The sequence below is a fragment of the Drosophila subobscura genome, chromosome A (genome assembly GCF_008121235.1).
Source record: "Drosophila subobscura isolate 14011-0131.10 chromosome A, UCBerk_Dsub_1.0, whole genome shotgun sequence".
NCBI classification, from domain to species: Eukaryota; Metazoa; Arthropoda; class Insecta; order Diptera; family Drosophilidae; genus Drosophila; species Drosophila subobscura.
The window spans coordinates 12,120,350-12,134,822 of NC_048530.1; the positions used below are offsets into that span (position 1 = coordinate 12,120,350).

The 14,473-nt window shown below is 40.4% G+C and overlaps 1 long non-coding RNA gene across 1 annotated transcript; it reads right to left on the reverse strand.

Annotated features, from left to right (window-relative positions):
* Positions 1 to 4,931: 4,931 nt before the first annotated feature.
* Positions 4,932 to 13,392, reverse strand: LOC117903805. The gene is made up of 3 exons (XR_004649532.1): positions 12,995 to 13,392; positions 11,330 to 11,742; positions 4,932 to 4,965 (listed from the first exon to the last, which is right to left on the reverse strand). It is a non-coding gene; the product is annotated as an uncharacterized LOC117903805 (long non-coding RNA).
* Between the last annotated feature and the right edge of the window lie 1,081 nt (positions 13,393 to 14,473).

Sequence of the window (14,473 nt, forward strand, 5' to 3'; positions counted from 1 at the left end):
TAAATCGCGCATACACTTACAACTCTTCCTCCTAAATCGCCCTTTTTCATCGCTGCTCATTCCCCCAGCCTCTTTTTCATTTCTCCTTTCTCCTGATGATTGTTTGTTTGTATTTCCCAGAGAGAAAAGGCGGGTGAGAGATACAGAGAGAGGCCGGAGCGAGGGGGCGAACAGTGTAGTTCTGTGGATTGTGTGGAGTGTTCCGTTATAGTTTCTGGTGGTTGTGTTTCACTTTGTTGGATTTTTATTGTTACTTTTTATGTGGCGTATACAAGTTTTTGTTCTGTGCTTTGTATATTTTATACCCCCAGCTTCTTCTCTTCTTTCTCTCTCAATATTTTTTTTGCGCAGCGAACTTCCATTTTATTTATTTCTTTACTTGCAAGTGCCTGTGCCACGCCCCATTTATGCAGCAACACTATCGCCGCCTCTCACCCGCCACAAAGGACTCAAATGGAAATATTCCCAGTATTAAATACGAGAATGGAATTAAATGGAGGAACAGTTTTCCACAATCATCCATAAAAAATTACAACGTTTTTTTTGTGTCGTCTACAGCCGATAATTTATGAACTTGTCAAATGTGAGTCTCACATTTGGGACGGGACTGTACCGTCCCCTCTTCTGGAAATTTATTCATGCTGGCAAAAGAGTTTTTTATTTATGCTGGACAAAAGAATCATCTGAAAAAAATTCAATTTTATGCGCAAGGCTATGGTATGTCAGGGCAATTATTTGAGTGTGTTTCCGACTGTTTTCGGTTGGACTTTGGTTTTTTCCCGCGCGTACACCCAAATTAAATTTACAATTTTTTTGGCCGATAAAACCCAGACAAAAAGGTTAACAAAATCATGTGGATAGCTGCACAAATAATGGTGGGGGCACGAGATAAACGTAGAGGAATTTTGTGGTACAGTCACTTCAAAGGGGTAAGTAAATGAATAGCGTGTAAAAATCAGGCACCCCAAAGCATAAATTAAAGTTTTTTCAAAGGAATTTTAATGGATCCATAGATATATTAGAGGTTTCTGAAGATATGCATGTATCTTATAGAAAATATCATTCATATAAATTTCAAGAAAGTTCTTCAATGATATTATTCGTTTTGGGTACAGCTTTTTGCATAAATGGCCACTATTCACACCCCCAAAAGATTCTACATATGTATATTCCACAACTGACTGCTAGCAAAAGTCGTAGTTGCCTCAAAGCTAAGCTAATACTAACGTCAGATTTGACAGTCAAATGTAGAGTACACTGGGTTTTGGGGTCAATCCAATTTGTGGCTGCTAACGGTTTCGCTTTTGGAATTGCAATTATTTCTGTTTCTGTTCGATTTTGGATTCTTCATTGAATTTCCATTTCGCTTTCGGTAGCAGCCCCCCTGCATCTCTCTTGTACCCCACCGTTTATTAATGTTAATGTGGCCAACGCAGCGAACAATGAACTGAGCAGAGTGTGGGCCCCCCTGCCCGGCTCCCTTCTGACATATTTGTGATCTATCAAAGAGCAATTCACTCAAACATCAACCATCAGCATTCATTTGGATTCCAACCCTGCCATCCATCCATGCATCTATCCATCCATCCATCCATCCATCAATCAATCATTATGCTCATAAAAATTAGCAACATGAACCAAATGGCAAAAACGGTAAACGTAACAAATGAAATGCCAACCTTTTTGTTTGTTCCGTGGCCTACTCAAGCCGCAAAAATGTTTGCATTCAAATTAATTACAACAAGCATTTTCTGTTTGCAACATTTGTGTGCGTTTTATCAGCTCTCAGCTCTAATGTGGCTTCCCTTCCTGATGAATACAAATTGCCGAGAGACTCGTAAAATATGAAACATATTACGCAAAGCATTTAATGCGGGGCGATGCGTACGGGGGCTACTCCCAAGATTATAGCCAGGGACCTCATGACGCCCCGGGGCAACAATAAGTACTAAAAATTCATCAAAACTGTAAAACGCACACATATGACAGATGTCCCACATTCCTCCTGAAATTACCCCATCGCACAGTGGATCAAATTACCAATCTAGCACCAACAAAAAAATATTTTAAAAAATATCAAAAAAGCTGCTTTTACAGAAATATTTCGAACATTTAATATTAAAGGCAATGTATTTTAATTATTAAATGAATAATAGATTCATTTAATAAATGAAGGAAGATATTAAGAATCTGCACCATTTGAAAAATTTCAACAAATTGCTTAAAAAGGTATTAAAATATAGAGACAGAAATTTATAAAACAACAATCAAATGATTAAACTGACAAAATATAATATGTTTACAATCCATATAAAACCTAAGCCCCAACTCCACGTATTCCCCTTTCAAAGCCCCAAAAGTATTTTTATTTGTTTTCCCACGAAAAAGTTGGCCAACTCCTGGGCGACACCTTTCGAACACAAAGTTTTATTTGGATTCAAAAAGAGATTTCATTTTACTTTATTTCATTTTATTTTATCTATTGTTTGAACCGTGTGAACTACATGTGGAGGAGGGAAAACTGCCTGGAAAATCGGGGTATGTGAGTAGGTGTGTGGGCGTGGAACTGTTGGAGAAATCTTACAAGCCGCTGAGTGACACGCACAGGAAGAGTGAGGGGGGAAAAACATCTCTTGAATGTTTGTTTTATAAGCGAACTTTTTTATTGCCACAAAGTGGCAAGCGACAAGCCAGAAAATGCCCCAACATAAGCCGCATGCGGTTAAGGTGCGGCGGGGAATTGATTCGAGAGTGGGGGGCAAACTTTTATGGGGCTAACATTGTTTTTTTTTTAGTGCAATTTTCCTCCCTCGCTCTCCCTCTCGACTTCGATTGACATTACATATATTTTATATGGATTATTTATTTAATGTTTGTCTGTTCCCCCCTCCCTTCAGACATTCCCTTTCTTGGCTCCTCATTTCCTGTGTCTCGCATTTGTTTGTTTGCGTTTCCTCCCACCCACCTCCTCCATTCCACCATCTCCTCCTGCTGCTTCTCATTCCGTTAGAAATCGGAAGTGTATTCCCATCTCTCTTCTTCGTTTTTTTTTTTTTTACGGCGGGGGCTGGGAACTCTTTGATTTGATTAGTGCTAAGCCATAGCCATCCCCCCAGCCACATACCCCCCTTAACTGATTGCTCTATGAATGAGAGTCTCAATGAATGGGCCACAAAGAAGAAAAAAAATGTTTGCTCTTCCACCCCCTTTTTTTTTTATGATTTTCGGTTTTTTTTCTCTCCCAATTTTTCAGCAACGAAATTGATTTGGCTTCGTCAGCGTTTTTCGATGTGTGTGTGTGTGTGGATATATGTATATGTATCTATAAAGAGATATGTACATATACATACATATATGTTGGTACATGCTGCTGCTGCTGCTGCTGCTGCTGCTTCTGCTGGAATTAGCTTGTTTCCTGAGCTGTCGCTGTCGCTGTGGATGCCACATGATGGGGCCAACATGTGCCACGGCATCTCCCAGTTCCCAAATTGAGTTACGAAAGTGGAATGATGTTAATGAAGCTCCAGCAGCAGCAGCAGCAGCAGCAGGAGCTCCTCCAATTGCATCCCAACCATGTCCAATTGCGATGTCCAACCATGTCCGAGTGTGTTTGTGTGTGTGCGGGACAATTTTTGTATTTTCCACTTATATTTCCACCCAAAAGTTGAGACTTTTTTTTTAGGAAATTTATGGGGGTAATGGTGTGCAGTCTTTTAAAGCCATCCCTTTCGGCTGTTACTCTTTCATTGTATACCTTTTTTTTATTGATTCTTTATTTATAATTTTAAAACATATTTGCCACAATTATAATCAGCCAAGCCTGCAACCTTACATACATTAGAGAGTCATTGGTCAAAGCCAATGTGAGACGATGATCTATTCGTATCCACGTTCTATTGGGGATTCCACCCACTTATCGAAATCTTATTCATCTTTCCTTCTTGTAGGCGCGGCTATGCTCAACGACTCATTAAGAAATCATTTTCCAAACAAACAAACAAACAAAGTAAAGACAGAAATACACAGAAATTGTATCTCCAAAAATAGAAACGCTACGACATGACCATCAGGGGTGATGAGGGTGTGCGGCGTGCGGCGTGCGGCATGACAGTGGCACGCACTTGTTGAAAACATTGAGAAGATGATACAGAAGATATTCGAATTTAAATTCAGGGTCGATTTAGACAGGGCCCCCTGACCTGGACCCCGCAACAGCCGGGGCGGGGCACATTCGAGTGTCAGATTTCTGTGATGATTCGTCCGTCATGTTGGAGTAAGTTCAAGTTGATTTGAAAAACTTACCTTGATTTTCTTTGCTCCTTATTTTTGCTGCTCCATTTGTTTTATTACACTTTTCTTTTGATTGTAATTTGAATTACCGCGCACTTAATTGTGGATTTGCATTTATTTACGATGATTACATTTCATTGTTGTTGCACTCAGAGTCATTTTTAAGCCACAAGGTCGAAGGTCGAGTCACCTCACAACACCCCTCGGTCAGTCTTCTCTGTTGATGCTGTAGTTCTGCCACCTTCTGGTTCTTGTTTTTGGAGCGTTCTAATTGCCTTTGTTCGAATTTTGTTGTTGATTTTCGTTGAATTTCTGTTTTGGGTTTTGCCTGTTGGGTTTTGTTTTTTGGTGTATGTTTTATTAAACTTAAATGCAATTTGTTCTAATTAATTTATATGATATGTTGAATTAATTGCATTTTACTTTCGTAATATATTTGGACTCTATTTCAGTCTATTTGAGCTTCGTTTACTATCATTCATTAATTTATTTATCAATTTATTTAGATTTTAATTTGAATTTGAAAATATTTCAAATGTATAGAAGATTCTCGTATTAATTCAAAATTTTCTAGTTTCTGTTCTGTTTGCTCTTTGGTTTTTGCTTTGTTTGGTTTGTCTTTAAAAATTGTCTTTTCTTTGAGTTTCGAGTTTTGTTTGCTTCCGCTGACGCCTTCTGCAAAATGAAAAACAGTGGAATTTTATTACATATGACAATTAAATTGAAATACATAAAAATGTTTACTTTATATCGGGTAACTGAGGCTTATCAACAAATTAATATGATCACACTTCACTCCTCCTGAATTGTTTTTGCTTCATTCAAAACTCGATTTTCTTCTCCTCCCTTTCGCTTTCTGGGCTAAGACGGAGTCCCAGTGTCAGAGAAAATTGTGGAACGAAGGAGAGAGAATTTGCGTTCCCGTTGAATTATGTTGCAATAAATTTCACCTCACAGGCCAATAATGACAAAAACTTTTGTGTGTTGCACATTTCGTTCGTTCATTGCCTTTGGGCCACCACCCATAACCCCTTGCCAACATGCCCACATCTCCTCTCCCCCCAAACACTCTCCCATGCCTGTGCCCCTGCTTTGTTCAACTCTCATTTGATTCGCCTTGCTCTTCCTTTATGCCGCTGCCTGCATAACAATGTCCTACATTCCCAACACGTACCACCGACAACAACAACAACAAAAACTACGACTGCGAGCTACAACAACGATGGAACGATGGAACGATGGAACGATGGATGCTATTTAACAGATGGGCGTGGCTCAGCCCACTCCCCTTCAACCCAAAATACCCAAGCAGACCACAGCGCAGTGCGAGTGAGATAGACAAATGCGAAAATTGCATACGAAAAGCCCAAACTTATTGAGACAGAAGAGTGTCTAGGGGGTCTTGTCAGACATGTTTGTATATAAGCCATATAAGCTACATATATACATATCTGTATGTATTTGTTAATAGATATACATATGCATATGCAATGCCCGATTAAAGCCAACTTAAAGCCAAACGCAAAAAAGGCAAGCGAAAAGTTGCCACAAATGGGAGAATGGGGTAAAGAAGAGAGACAGAGAGAAGAAGTAATAAGAAAGAGGAAGACAGAATGTGAGAGAGAGAGAGTAAGATGGTGGAAGAGAGGAGTTAAGTGCATAAGAGGTGAGGTGAAAAGTGCAGAAAGTGACTGGAGGTGACTGCATAATATATGCACATATCGCTCGCGCCTTCCCATTCTTCGCCTTCTCTTTTGGCTACCATTTCTCTTTATTCTTCTCCTTCTTCCCTTGCCATCAGCCCCCCTCCTGTCTTGTTTATATATGGTCTAGTACAGTTAAGTAGTTACTATATAGAACGATGAGGCCAACACAAACATTTCCGGGCTGCTTTCGTTTTCAAGACAAAGCCAAAAGTCGAACTTGTTGGAGAAACTCTCTCGGTGGTTGCGTTGGTTTCAGGGGTTGTCGAATGTCGGTCACAACGAGGAGTACAGCCAGAACGTAGTGGTTGAAGAAGGGGGATAGAAAAGAACGGGCAGGCGACATAAATTGGCGGCGTTATATGTATGAAAAGTCATGCCACTAAATAAATATTGTGTAATGCAATGTCTGTCTCTCCCACACTGCTCCTCTTTGCTCTTTTTACCCCATTATTCTCTGGAGGCAGAGGAGCCTCTACTGGTGTGCCGTGTGCCCCCAACTATGTAATTAAGTTTTGGCGTTTTTTCCTACAGTCTAATTTTGTTAGTTTGCAGCAATTTGCATATGGGTCCATGGTAGAGGACTAGGTGCAGGCACAGTCACAGGCCGCAGGAACCATCGTCCAATATCAAATATAGCATCTTCCATCTCTCGCACCACTCTCTTCTCCGACTCTTTGAAGGGGGCTTCTTGTCTGAGAAATGTCTGCGGGTTAAGGCGTTTAAGGCATTCAGAATTACTTAGGAATTTTGTTGATTATTTATTCACTACATTTTTTCCACCTCTCCTCAACGATCTTCTTAATTATCTCTTGTAGTTATTTCACTCTGGACACCAAATATTGTATAGACACCTTCTGTAAGCCTGTGTATTATCTACTTCAATATGTGCCCTAAGCCTTGTCTTCTCGTTATTCCAAGCACTTTAACTTAGTTAGTGCATCGTTATGTACCCGAGACCCTCTCCAATGTTTTCCCTGTCCTACCCCTCTTATTACATTCGTCCACCTCTTGTGCTTGTTCTTGGTCTTGCCTCCGCTTGCTCTTCAGCTCCATCATCGTCTCATCAGCAAGCCCCGAAGCACGCTCATTCACACTTATCGAAGCATACTTATGGGCGCAGACGACGCTGAAGTGCATCGCTGCTGCTGCCTCAGCTGCGAGGGCGACATTATTTGTTGGTGTAACTTTGCTTTCAGTATCAAGAAACATTTTTTTTTTAGAATTTCGTTGATGTGGTTTAGTTGTTGGAGTAATATTTTGAGGCGGTGTATTGTCAAATAGTTGTTGGTGCAATAGTTGTTCTTTTAGCTACACAAATTTCTGTTCGCTACTGTGATTTGAATTGCTGTTGGTGAAAAGTTTGCGAAAGTATGATCCTTTTGGAACTGTTGTAGTTGCATGTTGTGACTAATGTTGTTGAGTTAGCTGTTATTTTGTATTTTACTGATGTTTTGGATATTGTTGCTTTTTCTATAATGGCAATGTTTTATTAGTGTAACTGTTTTTTAATTGCTCCTGCAGTTATTTAAATTATTAGTATCAATACAGATGTCGTTGCAATTCGATGTTCTTGTGGGTTCTTGTTGGTTTTGTTTTCACAGCTGTTGTAATATGTTTTTATTGTTCCTACTATCCGTATAATTTTGGTAGTTGTTTTAGGAGTTGGTCTTGTAGTTTTGGTGTCTTAAGGGTGCCTCGTCCCCTCATTGCATTCTCTGATTTTCGGGGCATTCGTTTGAGTATTGCACTCGTACGTACATATATAGTATTTACCCACTAAAGCATGAGACAAAGATATGGTAAAAGCGAATAATACAGAGCGACAGAGCGAGAGAGAGGAAGAAAGATAGAGATAGTGTTGGCCTGTAATTGCTATTTACACTAACACATGCATGCACCCTTACACTTCCACAGAGACAACAATTATGTTTGTGTGCCTGATTTGATGGCGATAGCAGGGCCAGGACCATCGGGCCAGAAACCAAATCAAAGCCAACAGCAAACAAATAAACATACACACAGCTACATACATAAACACATGTACACACAGCCATACACACAAACACACAGATACGATGCATGCAAAATTTCTGCAATGGTTTAATGCGCGACTCTCTTTCTCTCTCTCTCTCTCTCTCTCTCTCTCTTCCTCACTTAGACTCTCATGCCCCATTGCATGTATCTGATTCACTCTTCGACCTAAAGACCATTTAAACTGGGACAAATGAGGCCAGGCCAGGGCAGGGCAGGGCAGGCCCAAACGCCAGTCCTGCGACCAGGCAGGCCCAACAATGCCGGGGATATGTCGAGACAACAATAAAGGAAGCAGCACCAGCAGCAGCAGCAGTCACTTTTGTTTTTAGCCCGCATTATTTGCCATTATGCAGTGCCTCTGCCTCGGCCACCGCCTCTGCCGCTACCCGATGCCGCTTTTTGCCATCTATGGGGAGCTCCGTATCAAACAGTGGCTATATCTTCCATCTCCCATCATCCATCCCCTCTCTCTCGCTCCATCTGTATATATGTATATGGATTTTTTCTGGCTTAAAAAAAGGCGACAAATATGCGACATGTTCCGCGACTCACTCTCTTTGTCGCTCTCTTTTTAGCATTGTAAGTTTTTTTGTTCTGCTATTTTGTTTCCTTTTTCCTCTCGTAAATTAGGTCATACTCGTGATAGGGAACGAGCAGCAACTACACCAGCAGCAATAATTTCTATGATGATCAAAAATACTCGAAGTATAGATACCCAGGACATGGCAAGACTCCTCAAAAGATGCTCAAGGAAAATAATTAACTCGTTATTCAACAGGCTTAGCCACCATAGAATTGTGTATATATTGTCCACAATTTTCCTGTCAACTTTTCGAAGGTTTATTTTCTCATGTTGTTGCAATGAAAATGTGAATTTAATTTTGTGTAAACATTTTTTAACAAATAATTCTCCAATCTTTATTTTAATTGGATTATTATTATTCGAGAATTTCTATAAATAGAAATAGTATTGTGAATAAATAAAATTGATTTATGAAACCATTTTTTCAACAAAATCGTAATATATGTGCATACATATACATTTTTACATATGTACGCTGCATTCTTCAAGTTGGAGTCTTGTTAGACCATATACCCCTCTACTACCATACACCATGTAGGCATTTTATTTTGTCTGCGCTTCTGATGAAATTTGGTACGCTTGACGTGCTGGCACATCGTATGTAAATTTATATCATTTGAGCTTATTTATTATATTTTTCCACTATGCTTGTTGTTTGAGACTGTTTTTTTTGTTTGTTCATTTTCCATTGAATGAGCTCCTGGGGTTGGTTCTTTAACATTTTTTATTTTTTGGACAATTTTTCAGTTTATGGACATGGTTTCCTCTTCAATGCTGGGCTTTCTGCAGCTTATATACATAAAAATCGAATAACCAGATGCAAAAACAGAAATGAAATTTCATATGTCATTATATTGCATAATTATTTCAATTGTTTTTTTTCCACTGCACTTTGCTATGCACTCTGCATTTTCCAACGTTTTTTTTTGTGTGTGTTATTTTTGCATATTAAAAATGAAAGCGCCAACATTTGCATTAATTTTTTGCCTCCATTTTGATGTGATTTTTTCCACATTTGCATGTACTTTTTTTTAATGATTTAATATAAATGGGCCCCGCAAAGTGGCCTATACAGTGGGTGTCATTTCTGAGAGAGGAAGTCCAAGTGGAAGTCCTCCACCTCTGGAATAATTTTCCTGATTGAGCTTCAATGATGGTGACAGAATTTTCAAATTATTCATGAACCGTTGTGATGAAATTTATGTGAATTGCTTTATAAAATGGCAAAGAGTTCTTGCAAAGTTTTCTCCGATCAAGCCTTCACCATAAAATAATATGTACTGAAATTCGATTTGATTAAATGTGTACTCAATACAAATGCATACGCGGCATGACACTTTGTGGCATGATTATCTTCCATTAAACGAACGAAATTCAAGACGCAAATGTATTCAAATACGATTCACACAAAACTAATCCGATAATTTAATTCTTGCATTCATTTAAAGCCGCATGAATCGCGAAACTTGCTAAATAAACTTTATAGTTAACTAAGTGTGTGAGAATCAAGGCAACAGAGTCAAAAGCTACCATTTCCATAAGAAACTATAATTCTTATCAACGAAAAAGGTATCGCTTAATAAAATCAGCTGTCGATAGTGACATTTAAGGTATAATTCCAAATTAATATGAATCACTGAAACGGGTCCCGAAAACTTTTTAAAGTATTTTACATATCCAAATTATTTAAATTTTCAAGAAATTCCATGAGAAAAAGTCTACAAAACCAATGGCTGGAATGTTCTGATCAAGATTTTTTCGGATAATTTAATGCTTCCGCAACAAATAAATACAATGTGAGAATTTTGCCATCAGAAGAGATAACAAAATTTTTCTAATTAGCAGTAAAAGTCTAGACATGTTTGAAAAATCTTAAACGATCATCATATTTGGGGGTACGAAAGGGAGAGGGACAGCTCTCCCCCTGTATATAAATTATTAATAGTTCTCGGGTCTCTAGAGATCTAGATCTAGAGAGATCCATTCAAAACTGGAGGAGAAGGAGATGTGTCTAGCACTGCGATTCGCTGGGTTTTCAATGAGCGATGCCCTGGCCCGAAAACTTGCCGAAAGACATGAACAAATCATCAAATCAAAACGAGATTTATTTTGAAAGAAATATGTAATTCTTGTGCGTTTCTGCCGTTTTGTTTATGTTTTTTGTCTGGGGGGGAACTTCAGCTGGTTCCCTGGAGAATTGTTTATGAAATTCTTTAATTTATATTGTTTAAAAAGCGTAAAACCTTTTATTTGAAGTCCCAATCGGAGTGGGAGCGGTGGCAACGGTTCACATTTTTGATGAAATAATTTCCGCATATTTATATTCATCCCATTCCATCCCATCTTTGATGAATAATCCAAATACATTTAGACCAACATTTATTTGTATTTATATTCATTTATATTTATGGATTGTTGAGTATTGGAGGGATATTCTCTGCCTCGCACTTGAGCAAGAATGGAATTCCATTATCTGAGGTGTTCACGAAAATACCTATTTGTTGTTGTTTTATTTTTCCTTTTAGAGAACAATTTATTTATGCGGAATATGCTTTGATTTTCATTGGAACAGTGGGTCAGTTTTTCCCCTCCCGCTGTGGGAATGATGGTTCCATAAAAGCGGAAGAGCCAAATATCATTTAAGCAAAACAAAACAAAAAACATGCAGGAAAATCACACACTGGGATGGTACATAGTATTCGGGGGGGACACACACCTTGAGGCACTCCTCACTCTGCCGCAGTGGCAGTGGCAGTCCAGCCGGGAGATTCTTGGGCGGGATTTCTCTTTCCTATGGGGCATTCCATGATCATTTTTTTGTATTTTTGTTTTTTTTCTTTCTTATTTATAGTTCGAGCGGGTTTTCACTTGTCCAAAGTACTTTTCCCTGTGACTTTTCCTCGAGTTGCTGTCGCTGTTGCTTTTGGCTTTGGTTTTTCATGCACACGCACTGCATTGGTTGAAACATTTTGCTGTTGGCATTATATGAGTACTCGTAATTATTGTTGCAACTGCATTTTGTATAATCATTTTAATCATTTGGATTTACATTTGAATTTGAACTTGGACATTCGTTTCGATCTATGTGGCAAGCCTACAACACCGCACGTTGTTGTTTTTTTGTTGCTGCTATCGTTGTTGTTGTTGTGGGTTTTTTTGTTTGTTGTAGATTATAAAAAAGAGACACGTTAAAAAAATGTTTAAAAAAATTCTCGCCGAGTTGAAAGTCGCGCGACAAGACTAAAAAAATAATTAAAACAGAAAGATCCATCCATCCATCCTTCACTCTCTCTGAGTATGTGTGTGTGTGTGTGTGTGTAAGAGTCCGCGTGTTTGCTTATGTGTATGTGTGTGTGTGTGCGCGCGCTCTGGCGTGCCAAGTATTAAGTGGGAATACTGTTTCAGCTTCCGTTTCCGCTTTGCACTGCACTTCCGTTCTGCGCTTCGATCTCGACACGGCTCGGAATGCGACTCGACTCCGGTTTTACTCCGCTTTCAGAGGACCAGAGGCCGGCCGCTGCCGCCGCTCCGTCGTGGCAGGTCGGTCGGTCGGGTGGTCGCTCGGTCTCGGCAAAACTTCGCACGCAACGCCAAAACGATGCGGCCTCGGCTGCGGCAGCGACACTGCAACAGCGACGCTGGCAGCGTGGCGGACAGCGACAGAGGCAGACAGAAGAAGTTGCACCAAAAAAAATAATTTTAACTCACACACACTTCTTCAAGACCTGTCGAGTTTCGAGCTCTTTCGAAAATCTTCCCAAGCTTCCCTTTTTTCGAAAATGTTTGCCTTGGAAGCTTGAATATTTTCACCATAGAAAACTCTAAACTGAAATCTTAACAGACTTCGGAATCTATCCTTTCTGTTACATTCCAGACAGAGGCTTCAAACTTTAAGGAAATCGAAAGTTCCCAATTAAGCATTCTGGAGTTCTGAATTACTTTAGATGCAATTTTTGGGGTTTCTCTTTTCTACATATTGGAGGAGTTTCTTTTCAACATTATTCATCGAATGACTGCACTCTATCGGAAAATTCTCACATTAAAAAACTTTGGAATTGAGTTTTTACGAAATTTGTGATCAGCAATTGGTGTTTTGACAAAGCGGCCACAAAAATTCAGATCAGAATCAGGATCGGAGTCCGAAAATAAAGCTTATTCGAATCGAAACACACACTCAAGCACGCACAGCCACGAAGGGAAGACGGAAAACGTAGAACGGGAGAAAGTGTCGCGAGGCGGGTTTTCAGTTTTCAGTTGTCGGTTAATTTAAAAAATAAACCACAACGGAAAAGATTAAAGAACGAAACAGTTACGGTACGGTAAAGGTATGTGGTGATAGTGTGTATGGAAAATTGAAAAAGAGCTTGTATCGCAGACAGACCCGTCAACGTGTGCTCGCACGCGGAAAAACAAATGTAAACTGTTTTTGCTGCACGTCCCGTGACGAGCGTTTGGTTAGCGGAAAAGCAGCAAAGGCAGCCGAACCGCCAACAGCCCCCCGAAGGTGCTAGCAGCAGCAGCCGAGCCCGAAGCCTGTCCACGAATGCGGTTCCCAGACAGACAATGAGAGAGCGAGAGAGTGGGTGGTTGTGTGTTCGTGTGGGTGGGTGTCAGGGGGCAGCGAATGCGAACGAATGACTACGATGACGACGACTACGACGACGATGACGACGACCGCTTGAATGGCACGATGATGTCGATGGTCTATGGTCGATGGTCGGGACACACGTCGCTTAGCGGTGAAGGGCCGCACAAGAATGAGCACGAGATGCGATTGCTGTTGTCCACGAGACACGAAATTGGTGGAGATTCGCTCGCTGCTGACGTCGCTGCTGGCTTCGATGCGGCTGCTGCTGCTGCTGCTGCTGCTGATGATGACTCCTCTCACACTCTCTGTGGCCTTTGCGCTCTGTTAAGTTTAACATTGGTTGAGAGGAAAGCTTTTTGTGTGACTCTGCCGCTGCTTCCGGCGGAAGCGGCAATTGTGGCAGATGCAGCAGCAGCAGCGACAGCGGCCGTACCGGCTTTTTCTTTTGGCTAATGAGAGTGGTCCTAACAGTTGTTATGGCATTTGGGGAAGTGATACAGAAGCAAGATAGAAAGTGGACAATCCTCGAACTCTAGAAGGTCAACTCGACCCTTTTAAACCTGCACAAGTCTTTTACATTTCTTCGACAGTGGTCAAAGATGGATAACCAACCATCTGGAGCCAGAATACACGCTTTTCCCCATTTCCCTCAATTTTCCCTTCAACATATGCAACAGAAAGTGGTGCTGTTCTGCCATCCCCCTTAATAGATCGCTGTTAAATGTTAGTTTGAAGCTCTGTTAAGTCAGCGATGTTAGAAGACTCGACTCTGTTAAGTTTTAACAGAACCCGCACTGCCAGCGTCAGCTTCTGCGTCAACGGCGACCGCACCGAAAAAACACGTTTTTGTCTCGTGTGCAGAAGGCATTCACACCGAGCAAAAACAAAAAAAAAATTTTAAAAAAAGCTTCGACTGCTGCACGTGCTGTCCACGTTTTGCCATCCTCTCTCTCACGCTCTAAAATTCTGTCTTTTGCCATCTCTCTCGGATTAAGCCGGCCTCTGTTTGTATTTCGGTGTTTTTGGGTGCCCGTTTTTTGCCGCAATCAAAATTGTGAATTTACCAACAAAAAAATATAGACTCGATGCAAACACACACACACACACACACTCTCGCAACAGACAAATGGAGAGAAAGATGGTTGCAGTGTGGCATGCTGCAAGCGACGACGTCATAGTTTTGACGTCGACGGTTGAAAGGTTAAGGCAGCAGCTCTCGAAAAGTTGTTGTTTTATTTCTGTTGGAGGTGATGCAATCGAATACCGCATTGA